The 16055-nt window shown below is 45.4% G+C and overlaps 1 protein-coding gene across 1 annotated transcript in view; it reads right to left on the minus strand.

Moving 5' to 3' along the window:
• Positions 1 to 1165: 1165 nt before the first annotated feature.
• The window catches only part of LOC146859822 (guanylyl cyclase-activating protein 2-like), a 61484-nt gene continuing 46594 nt past the window's right edge, over positions 1166 to 16055 (minus strand). The window contains exon 5 of the mRNA XM_085646295.1: positions 1166 to 1273. The gene's annotated coding sequence lies outside the window, so the exon portion shown is untranslated. The remainder of the gene's footprint in view (positions 1274 to 16055) is intronic.

Genomic DNA, 16055 nt, shown 5'->3' on the forward strand with positions numbered 1-16055 from the left:
CTGGGTCCACACCCATAGGAACCTAGAGCAGGAATCCACTACAACCATGATATACTTGGAAACCACATCAGATTATGAGTTGTTTGTCTGATATTAGTAATGGTGTCTGCACTGGACGTGTTAAGGTGGAGTCTTTCATCTGCTGACAAATGTCGCATTTCAAGACCTACTGGCATATGCATCAAAAATGTCATTTACGATTTCTAATTAGCAAAAAAAAAGGATTCGCTAAGAAAGAATTGCAAATGCCTATGCATGTAGGAATCCCAAAACAAGTAGTGATTCCTAAACATTCCTCAATTGCGACTCGCAAATTGCAAGTCGCAATTAAGGCATTGCTGCCCATTCATTCCTATCGGCCTAGAGGCCTATAAGAATCAAAAGGAATTGCATGCGCAATTTTGGAGTACCCAATAGGTACTCGCAAATTGTGCATGCAATTTCAAGGGTGCAAGGGTGCCAAAAGGACACCAGGTGGCACCCTTGAAATTCTTATGTGAACACATGTTGCGTACACACATGCCCCAAGGGCATGTGTGTGTGTAACCTGGAACTTTGAAAAATGCACTTTAGTGCATGTTTCAATCACTCTTTGGTATTCAAGTTGATCTAAGATCTTCCTGACCTGTTTTTTAGCTTCTTGCGTTATTGGATAATGCCTCTTTGCAGTTGAAATATTTTTTAATTCAATTATGTGGTGGGTTGAATCCTCATCCCATCCAACATGATTTTTGTATAATGCTGGGGCTTGGGCTACCGCCCACTCCTGCGCATATATATACTTGAAATAATTGGGAACCTAGTCAGAGAATGCTGGTAAAATTACAGTTTCTCCCCTAGAGCAATCCATGACGAATGCTGGCGGCCAATCTTGTTCAGTTAATGTAATGTCATAGCCAAACATTAGGTTCTCCCAAAAGAGACCTCTAACTGTCCTGCATTTGTCCCCCTCTATTTGGAGTGTAATTTCATATAATTTGTGTGGGATACTTACCCTAGTATCAGGTGTTTCTACAGTGATATAATCAGTCAAGTACGCTGTCACCAGAAATTCTATTAGGTTCTGGCGAGCTATTGTTACTTCAGCCGCACTGTCTAGCACCATCAGAGCCCATTCCCCGTTCAGTAGTCGAGTCCTCAGAATTTTGGGCATGTCTGATCTTTAGACCTGCAACCTTCTTCTTTTTGAACTGTGGTTTTGGTTTGGCTTTATCTTCTTTTTTGGAAGTATAGTCTTGAGCGTTCTGCATGTCTCTGAGTTTTTCTATGAACCCTGAAAGGAACGAGAGAAACGTATATCAGTTTCTTGATACCGGTCAGGTTTCCTAATATCGTCCATTCCTAAGGCTATACCTCCTTTCGGAGGGGTCCTGTGGAGGAGATCTACCTCTGGACTGAGATCTGTTTTCTTTAACATTTTGTTTTTTGTTATTGTCTTTTTAGAAGAAGTAGGTGCCTGCTTGAAAGTCTCCTTCTCGGAACTACCCATCAGTAGTGGTTTCAACGCTTTTCCACCCAAACTGTCCCTGCCTAACTCTGCATACACAGTTTCAATTATTTTTGGTACTTTGTGCTCCTATTGTAAAGGACTGAACTCCCTTAGACATTGGCTCAAGAAGCCCTCCAACACCCACACCGGCAAGAAAGCCAGCTGGTTCACTGAAGACCTCCAGGCCTCCAAGCGAGCCTGCCGAAAACTAAAAAAAAACTGGACCCGTGAACGAACACCCGAAAGCTACACAGCCCACAAGAATGCCACCCACAGACACCACCACCTCATCAGATCTGCCAAAAGGACCTCCTTCAAAGACCGCCTAGACTACAACGCATACAACAGCAAAGAGCTCTTCAACATCATGAAGGAACTCTCCAACCCCAGCTCCAACAACATCCCACCTTCACAAGACCTGTGCAACTCGCTGGCCACCTTCGTCCATTGCAAGATCGCAGACATCCAAGACAGCTTCAACGCCGGCACCACCCCGGCTACCACTGAGCCCCCTGCTCCCACGACCACTACCCACACCAACCACCTGCTCTCCTGGACCAACATCAACGACGACGACACCATCAAGATCATGAACACCGTCCACTCTGGATCCACGGAAAACCCTTGCCCACACCACATCTTCAACAAAGCCAGCAGCACCATCGCACCCCATCTCCGGAAAACCATCAACATCTCCTTTGAGACAGTGACCTTCCCGGAAAGCTGGAAGCACGCAGAGATCAATGCCTTACTCAAAAAACCCAAGGCGGACCCCAAGGACCTCAAGAACTTCCGACCCATCTCCCCACTCCCGTTCCTGGTGAAGGTCATCGAAAAGGCTGTCAACAAACCATTGACCAGCTTCCTCGAGGAGAACAGCATCCTGGACCTGTCCCAGTCCAGGTTCTGCAGCAACCACAGCACTGAAACTGCCCTCATCGCCGCCACCGATGACATCAGGACCCTGTTAGACAACGGAGAAACCGCGGCCCTCATCCTCCTGGACCTGTCAGCCTTCGACATGGTCTGCCACCGCACACTACAAACACGCCTCTACGACGCTGAAATCCAAGAGAAGGCCCTGGACTGGACCTCCTCCTTCCTCTCCGGCAGAACACAGAGCATCCGCCTCCCCCCCTTCCGCTCCGAAGCCACCAGGATCATCTGCAGCGTACCCCAAGGCTCAACGCTCAGCCCAACGTTGTTCAATGTCTACATGGCACCGCTCACCCACGTTGCATGACGGCATGACCTCAACATCATCTCCTACGCCAACGACACCCAACTGATCCTCTCCCTCACCAAGGACCTCCCCATCGCCAAAACCAATCTCCACGAAGGAATGAAGGCCGTCGCCGACTGGATGAGGAACAGCCGACTGAAGCTGAACTCGGACAAGACGGAGGTCCTCATCCTCGGATCCACCCCCTCGGCCTGGGACGACTCCTGGTTGCCGACTGCACTAGGCACACCCCTAACACCCACCGACCATGCACGAAACCTAGGGGTCATCCTCGACTCTACCCTCTACATGACGAGGCAGGTCAACGCCATCTCCTCCTCCTGCTTCAACACCCTCCGCATGCTTCGCAGGATCTTCAAGTGGATCCCCACCGAAATGAGAAGGACGGTCACCCAGGCCCTCGTCAGCAGTAGACTGGACTACGGAAAAGCCCTCTAAGCAGGAGCCTCTACCAAATTCCTGAAATGGCTCCAACGCATCCAGAACGCCTTGCACGCCTGATCCTCATCATCCCTCGCCGCACCCACATCACACCCCACCTGAGAGAACTACACTGGCTCCCTGTCAACAAGAGGATAACCTTCAAACTCCTCACCCACGCACACAAGGCACTCCACAACACCGGACCAGCGTACCTCAACAGCCGACTCAGCTTCTACACCCCCACACGCCAGCTCTGCTCCGCAGACCGCGCCCTTGCCACCATCCCCCGCATCTGAAGAGTGACCGCCGGCGGCAGATCATTCTCCCACCTCACCGCCAAGACATGTAAAACCCTCCCCATCCGTCTACGGCAGTCCGAAGACCTTCTGACCATCAGAAGACTTCTCAAGACCTGGCTCTTCGAACAGTAGCAGCTTCGCCCCCCCCAGCGCCTTGAGACCCTCATGGGTATGTAGTGTGCTTTACAAATGCTATGATTGATTGATTGATTGATTGATTGGCGGATGGCCACTGATGCTGCCTTCCCTTTAATATTTGCTGATACTATGGCTGATACCTGGGCATAGTTACCTAGTAACTTCATCCCCAAGTTCAGAGCAGGCTCTGCTCCGTATTCATTTTGTACCTGTCTTAATGTGTCTGGTATTACTGCTAATGCTGGGATACCATGAGTTCTGGTATATATGGCAGCGAAAACTGTACCCCACAAGATACAATCCTCTATCTGTGGTGTTATCTCCATGGGTAAGCAGATTGTCAGCATTCTATGTTTTTCATAAGGGCTAGTGTTTGGGAATACTCTGTGATTTTTTGAGCTATCCAGAATGGCATTTGTTCACATTTTGCGGGCATCTTACCCATTACTGCGTGTAATGTTTGTGGTGCGTGTAGTCGTTGTATTTTGAACTTGAGCTGTATTTGTTGTTGCGATTGCTGGCTGGACTGTAAATGTCCTCATGACGTATTGCATCATGTTTCTGTAAAGTTTTATTAATTCTTTTTGAAGTATGAGTAAGTCTGGTCCTGTCATTGTTTCAATGTCAGGATGTGGTGTGTAGGCTGCTAATATTGGCCAAGTCGCTCCTTCTCTTCCAAGCGGACTGAGTCTTACACTTCTCCTTATATGGGGTAGGGCGCCTTTAAACCAGTATAAGTGTTCCTGGTACGTGAGCTGAACCTCAATGTCCTCATGCGGACAATATTCCGCTGGTGCATCACCTTCTGTGTAGAAGTGAAATGTTTTTGTTCTTGCATTTGCTGCTGGGAATTTAACCCACTAATAAAATACCTCTGTTTTGTATGATTTGTGTGCCTCAATCACGAAAGCTACTATGCCACCCCTAGGTGTTAAACAATGCGCAAGCAGTTTCAGGCTGACTGAATTTCTAATATTTCCAACAATCTGAATTGAATTTGCATCTTCCTCGTCATCTGTAAGGTGCAAGTTTTGGACAACTCCTCCTGTGTTATCCGCGTCTTCAGTCATTGTTTAAAGGAAGAAATATTTTCCAAGGGAACTAAGATAAGGTGGTTTGCACAATATTATAAGCACTGTGTCCTTCTAGCTTGATTAACCAACAGCTAATAAATAGTATTGTAGCTGCTGAGCCGAGCTGTCCCATGAACGATGTGGAGTGCGGAGGGGTCGGTGTCTGGCGGGAGCCCCAACAAGCCTGTTATATTCCATATAGGTATCATAATATAGGCCCCGGTAATCTCATTACTCTTCACCTATATTCTATCCCTACATTACACTTGTCGCAGTGAGTGCAACAGTAGGGTAAGGGTTGGATAGCATAAGGGTACTATGCGTTGTAATGGTATGCATTGTAATGACTTGCGATGTAATGCCTGCGTTGTAGTGACATGTGTTGTAATGACATGCGTTGTAGTGACATGCGATGTAATGGCTGCATTGTAATGACATGCGATGTAAAGGATGTTGCATTGTAATGACTGCTATGTAAAGGTAATGCGATGTAATGACTGCATTGTAAAGGTTGTTTCCCTCTACACAGCTACCACTTGGATAGCTTTCTAAGGGTGTCTGAGACCTCATGAATCACCATAAGGGTTGTCTGGACTGGTGCAAGGTGCCCAGTTACATTAGTGGACTCCATATACCAGGCCAGCTTCTCACTCACGCCCTCACCAATCAGCCGACCTCTCCCTGACCACCGTCTCACGCTTCTCCAGCACCAGAGTGGGTGGAATGTCCTTCTTCTACCTCGCAGCCAAGACCTGGAACAACCTCCCCCTCCACCTCGAGCAATGCCCTACACTGCTCCAGTTCAGGAAAGACCTCAAGACCTGGCTCTTCAGATGACCCAATCGGAGCTGCACACCCTCGCTAGTGCATTCAGACCCTTACGGGTGAGTAGTGCGATTTACAAATCCCTGATTGAGTGATTGTTTTGTTTAGCACTTATTTTGCTCTTTAAAGAAAGTCTGTTTGACTTATATTTCAATAAGAGTCTGCAGACTTGAAAAATCCATTCAAGATATTCAAAGGTTTTGCCTTTGATAAAGTTATCTCTTACAACATTCCTTTTAGGTTCAAATTTTTCTAAATCTTTCCAAGTTTTGGAAATTCTGCTGAAAGACATAGGGGTAGATTTACAAGCCCCTTGCGCCACCCATACATCACTTTTCCAATGTTAAAAATGACTCAAAAGTGGCGCAAGGGGCTTGTAAATCTGCCCCATAGAGTTTACACCATATGTTGATCCTCTTATCTTGGCATCTCTCATATTCATCTTGTCAGAGGGCTTATTCCATGTGGAATAAATACAAGGATATTTAATGTAACCACCCACGCGTTGCTCTACTGTAGAATATTAAACACATATTGGCTAACTCATCTAGCAAGGTTTCTTTTGTGCATAGCAGAGGAAAGCTTCTAGAGTAGTTAAATACTGCTTCAGTTATTTATATTCCCAAAAAATATGCCCAATGTTAAACACCGCTTCCATTTTCCCTCTACAGGAGTTATATCTTTGCAAGTAACCAAAAATATAGCCACCATTGAGGATTTCCTGGTGCCAACATTACTTACTCTAGGCGGACAATTCTTTCCATATTGCTCATAAATAGATGGACTGAAAATAAACATCCACAAGAGAAAGAAGGACCAGAAACCAGATTTGAGTATTGGAGTCCACTCAACAATATGTGATTCTGTGCAAATCACTTAGGGCCCAATTAGGAATCTGGCGGTCCGAGGACCGCCAGGTCCTTGGCGGTGAAGTGGTGGCAATCCAGCCAGCGCTTCACCAGCGGTCTGACTGCCCTATTACGACTTGGACGAATGGACCGTAATTGGACCACCGGCTCCGCCAGGGAACTGATTTTCCCTGGTGGTGGCACAGCGGTCATGGGCTATGCATATACAGATGGCACTGCTGTGGCACCTCCATGTATTTTACACGTTTCAGGACAGCCAGCGGTATCATGGAGGTCTTTCCTCCATGAAAAGGCCTGCGGTGCTGACCCTGTGCCTCCTCAGCCTGAGTATGCATGCAGGGGGGCACAACATGTGCCCTCCTACGTACATGCACCCAGGTTCCTGCACGGCATAGATGAACTTTTGAGTTCCAATTGCTGTGCCTCTTTCAAAGGCACCACAACCTTTGAAAGCCAACCTACAGCGGGACTGCCATGCCGCCCCCCACCAGACCACAAAATTGGTTGTAATATGGTGGGCGGGCGGGTGGAGGTGACTTTTGGCAGAGCAGTGGCACAGCGGTTGGCACTGCTTCTTCACCAAAAGTCATAATCAGGCCCATAGTCTTGCCGAAAGTGGGAAGCCACATAGTCTGTGGAGGCAACTCTCGGTCCAGTATAATGTGAGTCCAAGATCAGACCTCCATGAAAAGAGGTTCTGGCAGTCAATACTCAAGCTCTCAGCAGACTTTTCTGACAAGACAGGAGTCTGATATGGGCTTCAGCTCCAACCCAGGCAGATCTAGAAGAGCTGCTGCCCCACACAAGCTGAAATGTCAGAGAGTGCAATCAAAAAAGCATCTGGTTGAAAAAACATAGAAGGAACATTTCAACATGTACCAGCATGCAGTTACATTATTGTCTGGAGAAAAGAAGCATTATATCTTGCCTTTGCTAGTTTTTGGTATAGAGAGGGTGCTTGTTGCACCCTCTGCTTTCCCAACCTTGACTCTGCTGCTCAATTCATCTGTAGCCCTTCCTGTATCTCTCACATATGGAACGGAGGGACCAATGCAAATTACAGGTAACATTTCTGCGGTTTTTTGCAATACCCTAAATACAACTGGATGAGATACTTTCCAGCAATAGTTTTATGCTCTGATAGTAAAAAACACACATTATAAAAAATATCATCAACATGTAAACAGATAAGTAACTGGTACTTACCAGCAGGTCAGAGTTCACGGCACAGCACTCACAACAAACCCCAGCACTGATGTATCTTTGGCTGTTTGTTCATGCTCATGAGGGGTATAGCTTCAAGGGTTAGTTTGCAGTGGCAGCTCCTCCACAATGGCGGAGGAGTGGCACCCCACTGCCTGGCTCAGAGCCAGCAAATGTAAATTAAAATTATGTTCTTGCATTGTTTCATTTTGCTTTTGTCAGCTCTTAGCCAGCACTGTTGGGAGGGACGTGGCCGTGGCATGGGTGGGGGAGGGGGAGTGCTACGTGCTCTCCACTCCCTAGGTGCTCATGTGTGTTTGGCCAGCCGTCTCTGGCCGACCAAAACACGCATGCGCACTTAGGTTTTCCCCAGCCCAGCAGCATTGAACATACTCATTGGTCTGAGCAGGGCGTCTTTCCTGCCCGCTCAGACCAAACCCCGTGCTGCTCTGCAGTGCAGGGATTGGACAGAGAGGCTGTCCCAGGAGCTGCTGGGACCAGGCAGGAAGAAGAAAGGCCACGTGACAAGATACAGCGCTGGAGGCAGCCGGCGACAAAAGGCATGTATTTTTTTCTTTTACTATTGTATTTCTAACCACCCAGCACGCGACGCCACTTCCACGACCCCACCCGCCCACCAGCCTTTGTATATGGCCACCGCTTTTAGTTTGAGGTGTCACAACACCCTAATAAATTAATTTACCAGTTGCTAGTTGGGTCCTAGACTCTGAGTTGGGTTTAGTAGTGTCTTCCTTGGGTTTCCCTAAACACTCATGAACATAAACACTCATAGCACAGGCCAATTTGTCTCAACCTTTGAAGAACTTTTTTAGACCAACCTCTGCCTCTTCCCCCCACACATCATATGGCAAACCTACACAAAGGCAATTATTAGGCTGCATTGAGGTCTATTGACATTACAAATATCTGATGCAGATAACTCTACAGATAAAACTGTGCTTCCAACCATGTTGTACCTAAGAGAAGCTCTAAGCTAAGCTATATTTAGTTAATATAAGTTTTATTGATTACAAATCACTGGGAGGGGCGTCATGGCACATGAAAAAAACACAAATTGGAGACTGGTGTTTTAAAAGAGCTCAGTCTTAAGTAGTTTTCTGAACTGGAGAGCTTCAGTACACATTCGGATGTGTAGGGGTGATCTGTTTTAATACAGTTGGGTTAGATAAGAGAAAGATCTGCTCCCGTACGGGTCCTTCTGACCCGTGGGACTATCAATAAAGCATTGTTGCTAGATCTAAGGAGTCTAGATGGATGATATGGAGTAAGCCTAGAAGATAAGTAGGCAAGGCCTTTCTCAATCAGAGAGTTATGTGTCAGGTGACACATTTTAAAGATGATCCCTTTCGGACTAGTAGCCAATGCAGTGAGGGCATAAAAAAGGGAGGGAGTCGTTCCGGATGTTATTTATTTTTTGATCAGGTACTTGGTGTCTTATAGACAGACTATGGGCCTCATTGGCACACTTTTGACACGTGGTAGAGCAGCAGGCATTCCTTCTGCGCTGCCGTTCGTCAAAAGAAAAGGACAGGAATGCGGCTTATCTACAAGATATGGCGCATTCCTGTCCTCTCCTGCGTCGGCGCACAAACAGTAGCCTTGGGCCAACACAGACATCCTTGTGTCATGTTGTAAGAGTGCCTGCATTGTTGGGATGGCTGTTATTGTGCAGCAAGGGACATCTTCCTTCACAAAACAATCATTGATGGCACATTCCTCTTTCTATGTGTGCTGCATAATGCAGCACCCAAAGATAGAGGAAAAACAAAGCAAAATAAAAATATTTCTCCTTGTTGTGCCACTCCTACGTCTACCACAGGGAAGTGTAGAAATTTGACACATTTCCAGGTTTACAATTCCTCATAAATCTGGGAATGCTTCAGATTCCATGAGTGTTGCATGGGAATACCCTCAGCAACTCCCATTGAAGTACCCTTTCATGCAGTGTTCAGCGTGAAAGGGGCACATAATTACAAGGTCATGTAAAGCCACGTAAAGTGTCTTTGCGTGGTCTTGTATACATGCTGTGGCACATTGCGCCAAGGGAGCATAAAAAAGTGACTCTTCGGTAGTGCAAATGTGCCGCTAGGGCCTCGTAAATGAGGCCCTAAGTCTATACATTTTTGCCATGAGGGTAAAGGGAACAGCAGCTTAAATACCATTGAGCCTCTCTTCAGTAGTTCTGCTTTTATAGAATGTGGCTTGACTGAACAGGACTAGAGTAAGTACAGAACATCTCTCTTTGGACATGTGTGCTTTAGAGAGGAAAGTAGTGAATGTACTAAGAATCAGACCCTTCAACAAATATTTATACTTTCAAGCAGCCCTTTTTAGCAAGCCAGTCCTAACCTACAGCCTCATAACTTCAAATGTGTACATATACACTAGCTTTTTTCTGCAAATGTTAAGACACCTTTTTCTTTTGCTGAAGAGCTGAGCGGTGGAACAGGTTGGCGAGCTAATTACCCACTGATTCCCTCAATCCACAATGAAAGTCCTGAACACATTAATTTTCTCTTTACTTCAGTTTTCGCTCATAAATTTGGCATTTTATTCATGGAAAATCTCAAGTCAAATTATATCCTTCATGAATCTAATACTATCCTTTGCATACTGTAATCCTATCAGAGAAATCATTCATATTTGAAAAAGAAATACAAATTATGTTTTAATGATTTGCCTATGCAGCTCAGACACACTGAACTATGATAACTAGCAGAATAATTGCCAACCTGATATTTGTTTCATGCATTAACTGGTACTAGAGAGTGAATTACCTAGACCTCACTGTCAGGCTAAATACCAACCAACTATACATAACCCTGTAGGCAGCCGCGGCCAGGCCATTGGGGCTGAGGGGCCACGCATCTCCCCCATGTTTCGCTCCTCATAAACAGTGCCTGTTAGGCTGAGCAAAGGTCGGCCTGACAGACACTGTTCATTTTCAGGTCAGGCAGCCAGGCGCTAGACACGCTCTAAATGCGCAGGGTCCTGGCTGCCAGAGGGGAACTTTGCTGGGCTGAGGAAGTCTCAGCTACTGTGGGTGTAACCTCCTTGGCTCAGCAAGGGTCCCTGAGGCACTCCCATCAGTGACTAGGGGTAGCGTCACTTATTGTCTAGCACCTGGGCATTTCAGTTTTAAGCCCTGAAGCACAAAGGGTTCAGTGTCAATCAGTGACACTTTATCACAGAGTAGAATGGGGTCAGCACTCTCACTGACCCCATCCCACTCTGTGATGATGTTGGGACTGCTACCTTCCCTCATTGGCTGACCTTGGGACTGAAGATCAGCCTATGGGGGAAGGCAGCAGTCCCAAGCCTCCGAGGTAGAGCTGTAGGTAAGTGTGTGTTTTATTTTTATTTAAAGTGGTGGCTGTGTGCGTGCATGCGTGTATGTATGAATGTTTGGTAATGAGTGTTGTGAATGGATTTGTTTGTGTATGTGTGCGTGAGTGTGATTGTGAATGCATGGCTGTGAGTGTGTATGTGTGTCTCACCTACACCCCTCTCTCCTAAACTTACCGGCTGCCAATGCCTGTGAGAAAGTGGATTAAACATTGAAGAGGATGGCCGCCCTCTTCAATTAATATTGCCACTATTACTTACTAGGTCTGTTTAGGTCACAGGTAGCTGTAACACAGGAAAGATAGGTTTAACTTAGGAGAAATGTGTAAACCATTTATCAGTAACAAAACAGTTAAAAAGTATAAACCACTCCAGAATAAAATTCCCACTAAAATTTACAAAACTTGAGAAATTTTCATTAGCACTTAGACACCAAAAAGACTAAAGCCAGATGTAGGGAACTAGAGATATGATTTTTCAAAAGTTTAGAAGTTTATAGCATCCACTGTGGGTATCTGGTCACGCTTAATTGGGTCAAATTCCAAAAGTAAGCTGATCGCATACAGGCACCAAGCTCCCTCCAGTGGAAAGTTTTACCTTTTGTAATAGTCTCTGGAAGGGAAATCAAAATTCCTCTAAGACTGCTGCCAAGATGAGTTCCATGAGGTGGTAAAGACCTGAGTGGGAGAAATTGGAAAATCACACCCAAGAAAGACCACACACTGACAGGATACTTTTGGTACTTTGCACTGTGAAGAGCTCTACCATCCGACATAGAAACTTTTTCGGATGTCAGGATCCTTTCAGCAGGGCAAACCAGCAAGTTGAGTCCGACTGGCAGTGCAATGTTGGCAGCTGCAGCTCGGCAGTGGTCCAGTGGTAGCCTCTAGTTCTTTTTGCAAAAGCATTTGAAAATGTGTATAAGTCTCAGCATTTATAATTAGGCAGAAGGAGTACAATCTGACACTTAACCAATGGCCCCAAGACCTTAGGGACACCACTTAGGGAGGGGGGGCAAGACTCACTCCAGTGGAAGCCACCAGGAGAGTGCAGGACAGCACCAGTTAGAACTGGCCACCTGAGCTCTTTGGGAAAGTGGGCTCCTTGCAGCTCTTTGTATCCCTGTAGCTTAACAGGAGGCTAGTCAGCTAACCCTCGGTGTCCACTCTTCTATCCTAGGCTTAAGTAGGAGCAGGCCCAAACCTTGGTGTCTCTCTCCACATGATGCAGCAGGTGCAGTCCTTTTTCAGAAGTCCAAAGGCTTAATCAGGTGTCTTCCTCAGGTCCAACAGCAGTGTCCAGCAGCACTGTTCTGAAGAAGGTACCTAGGTGATGGATTTATGCCTTGCACTAGTTTGTGAGTGGAAATGACTCCCTAACCAATAGGGGACAAATTGCCAATCCTATCTGCTTTGACACTACTTCCTTGGGTTTTGCTCTGCACAACTACAACATATAAGAATCTTTATAACCTAGGTCAGAGCTTTGGGCACACTCTTAAGATGTGTCTAGGTTTTAGACCTGTCAAACTTAGGGTGGTCTTCCCCCAAACATTTTGCCTTCGCTCTTCCTGTTTTAATAAATGCATATTTGTTGACCCTAGGACTCTGCACACTTTACCATTGCCAACCAGTACTAAAGTGCTTGTGCTTACTCGCTAATGCATGGTATAATTGGCTTATACTTAATTACTTATACATATATCCAGGGCTGGTAAAGGCTACTAGTGGGCCTGCAGCACTTCTTGTGCCACTCACTTACGTAGCTCCTTAACACATCTCAGGCCTGCCATTGCAGCCTGTATGCAGATTTAAACTGCCAATCAGACTTGGCAAAATAAACACAATGCCAGGTCTAAAACTCTCTTTTTTATACATATAGGTCATTCCTAAGGTAGGCCTTAAACAGCCCGTGGGGCAAGCTGCATGGTATTTAAAAAGTTGATAGTGTACTTTTAAGTTTTACATCTCCTGGTAGTGAAAAACTCCTAAAAGCCTTTAACTACTGAGAGGCCTACTTCATTTATAGGAAAACATTGGGCTGCCTTATTACATTTAAAACGTGATAATTTGTTTGTCAGCAGAAAATAACGTTTGGTGTCTAAGGAATTGTAATTTTAAATCCTCTTTAATGATAAAGTCAGATTTTTAAGTCATAATACAGAAAACTACATTTTTCCTGTCCTAACTATGTAGAGCCGACAGCCTGTTTCCTGGGTCACACAACTAAGTGCAGTTGGCCTTTGTGTATTCCTCTAAGACAGCTACACAATAGAGAGCATCGATGTTGGCAGGACAGGGTAAAGAAGTGCACAGCCAAACGTGCACTCCAAAGACATTGGTTTGGCACACACACAAAGAACTTAACACTAGCCTACTGTGCTCTCAGACACCCTAGGACCAGTGTAGGGAGCTAGATCATTCCAGACAGTGGGGAAAACTCTCTCAAAGTCTTTTGCACTTCAAAGCTGGAACCAGGTATACAACTAGGACCCTCAGATCCACACTTTGTTTCCCTTCTGGACCTGTGGAAGGAATCTCGGGGGACTGACCTGCTACCTGTGGCCTGGAATGTACTAAAATGAACTGCCCTGATGCCTGTGGCCTTGCACCCTCATAGGACTCCCCTGATGCATTAGACCTGCTTTCCTGTTTGAACACAAGACTTCCGGAGTGATGCCTATGGCTTGTTGGCTGGCCTCCTTCTCAAAGCCTCAGGCACAGAAGTCTCCAACCCCATTGAACCCTTGGACCCAACGTGTCCTGACCCTCCAAGTAGTTCCCCTCCAGTCTGAAAATCCCTAGAAGTGCAGGTAAATGTGCTCACATAGCCCAAATCCCAAACTTGGGAAATAGACATTTTTCTGCCAAAAAGAGAACCGATAGAAGACTGGAACCTACCTGCTCGCTGATCTGCCTGCATCACCAGTTTGCCTGACTTTGTGGCAGATTCTGCTATGTTCTCCACAGCAGCAAATCCTGTTCAGAGTGTCCTTACATAAGGGATACTAGGCCTTGTGGAGCCTTCTTTGACCACAGCCTGCAGCTTCATATGATTGGAGATTGTTGACTTCAATAAAATAAGCTAAGTCCGAACATAGAACCTTCACAGCGTCAAACAGCTCCTCAACCATGACACCTCCACCTTGGACACCACAGGATGACTTGCCCTGCTGAACTTTACCTTCTCAGACATTTTTCTTCATAAATTCTTCTAAGACCTATTGTAAGTGGAGACGGACACAATTGACTTGAAGTATCCAAACCGTGCTCCGTTGTGGTCGGCCATAAATTCCAACTTTACCCCAGTAAACTCGGCAACTAGATGTCCGCAGTTGGTGCTGTGATCTTTTAGGTGCTATTTTTCACTTAAATATTTAAAAATTCATAAGTCTGGTTCAACTGATTGGATTTTTGACATTTTTGTGTAAAATATTTTACTATAATTTTTTCTATTTTTCTAAATTAGTGTGATATTTTTTTCTTGTGTTGTGCTTTCACTTTATTATTGGTGAATGCTGCATAAATGCTTTACACTTTGCCTCTAAGTAAAGCCTGACTGTGTTTGTGCCAAACTACTAGAGGGTAAAGGACCGGTTAATTTTGGGGTTCACACTGACAAGGTTTGTAGCTGTTGCTTGAGTATGCTTGCATCCCTCTCAACCACATCGACATTTCTCACACTCTCACATGGAAATGAGGAACTTCTCCCGCCATACCAATTCTGGGAAAGGGTTTCTCCCCACAGGGGTTGGTGCCACTCTGGAAATGTGGACAACGACAGGGCAGGCCTAAGTGTGAGGTACATCTGCCTCTGACAGGGAATGCCCCATTCCCATGTGATGATGAATACATGAGTGCCTTCCTTGCACTCAGAAACAAGCTCTGCAGTGCACCACCTCAAGGAATGCCAACTCATGGGAAGGACCTTTGCTTACGCTGTTACAAAAGAGAAGGGTTTGTCCTTTCAATTTTATTTCAGATTCATGGTGAGGTAAAGTGGTCTGTTGCATGCTTCTCTAATACATTAGATCCAATATACACAGCTCTACCTGGTTGTTTGAAATCTGTGGCAGCTGTTTGCCTGGCAGTTTAACAGAGCAAAGGAATTGTAATGGGTTACAGAGTGAGGTCCAGATTTACTAGGATTTTGCGTCAGGGTTGTGTCACTTTTGAGGTGCAGACCTGACACAAAATCATTTTTGGCATTTACTAGGCCCAGCAAAGCCATGTGCAGGGCTTTGTGTGGCTTAGTAAATACAAAGTACGGTGCATTACTTTCCATCAGGTAGATGTTACATGGGTAGAGCATTGGTGGCCCCAGAGCATCCAACCATGTATTTTGAAGCAAACCCAGATATACAATGACTTATAAACCTCGATTTTGCCAAAATGGTGCAACTGCCCACCAGAGGATAAGAAGAGAAATAGCTTTGTTTCTACTTGTTACTTCCTCTTTCCGTATTGTGCAGCACACATGGGAAGAGGAACATGCCACTTTGGTTTGTGCAGGAATGTATGCTTTCCTGATCAAAAACAATCCTGTCTGTAACTCAGACAGCCTTGCACTATTGGGCACAGTGCACCTGCGCAAGAAGAGAGCAGAAAGGTTCCATATATCTGGAATTATGAAGCATTTTTACTCTCTCCCTTTCAAGAAACAGAGTGCAGCAAGTTCCTTTGTTACGCTCTGTTGTGTGAACTAATTGTAAATGTGCCCCTTATTGTGTTAGTCCCATATTTACAGTCAGCATATGACAAATAGCGGTCTGACAAAAAATGAGAAGAAGAGATTGGCAGGTGATAACATTTCAATCTGAAGATGCAATACTTTAAATCCTGTCACATTGCTGCAAGTTCCAAACAACGATGAAGATGATGACGAATCTGACCATGACTACACGTGTGTAACACAATTGTGTATTAGACCAAGAGCAAATATAAAAGACAATACACTTTTTAAAAAATCCTTTTTTGAGTATTTCAAATGTTGTCAATACAATTCAATCGTAAAGAAAAAGTTCACTTAAGGAGCACAATTCAATACATCACATTCTCTACAAGCTTATAATAATTGTTACATTGTAGAATTATGCAGTGTCCCAGATGGAGGGAACAAAAATTCAAG

This window comes from Triturus cristatus, chromosome 3_1 (assembly GCF_964204655.1).
Source record: "Triturus cristatus chromosome 3_1, aTriCri1.1, whole genome shotgun sequence".
NCBI lineage: Eukaryota > Metazoa > Chordata > Amphibia > Caudata > Salamandridae > Triturus > Triturus cristatus.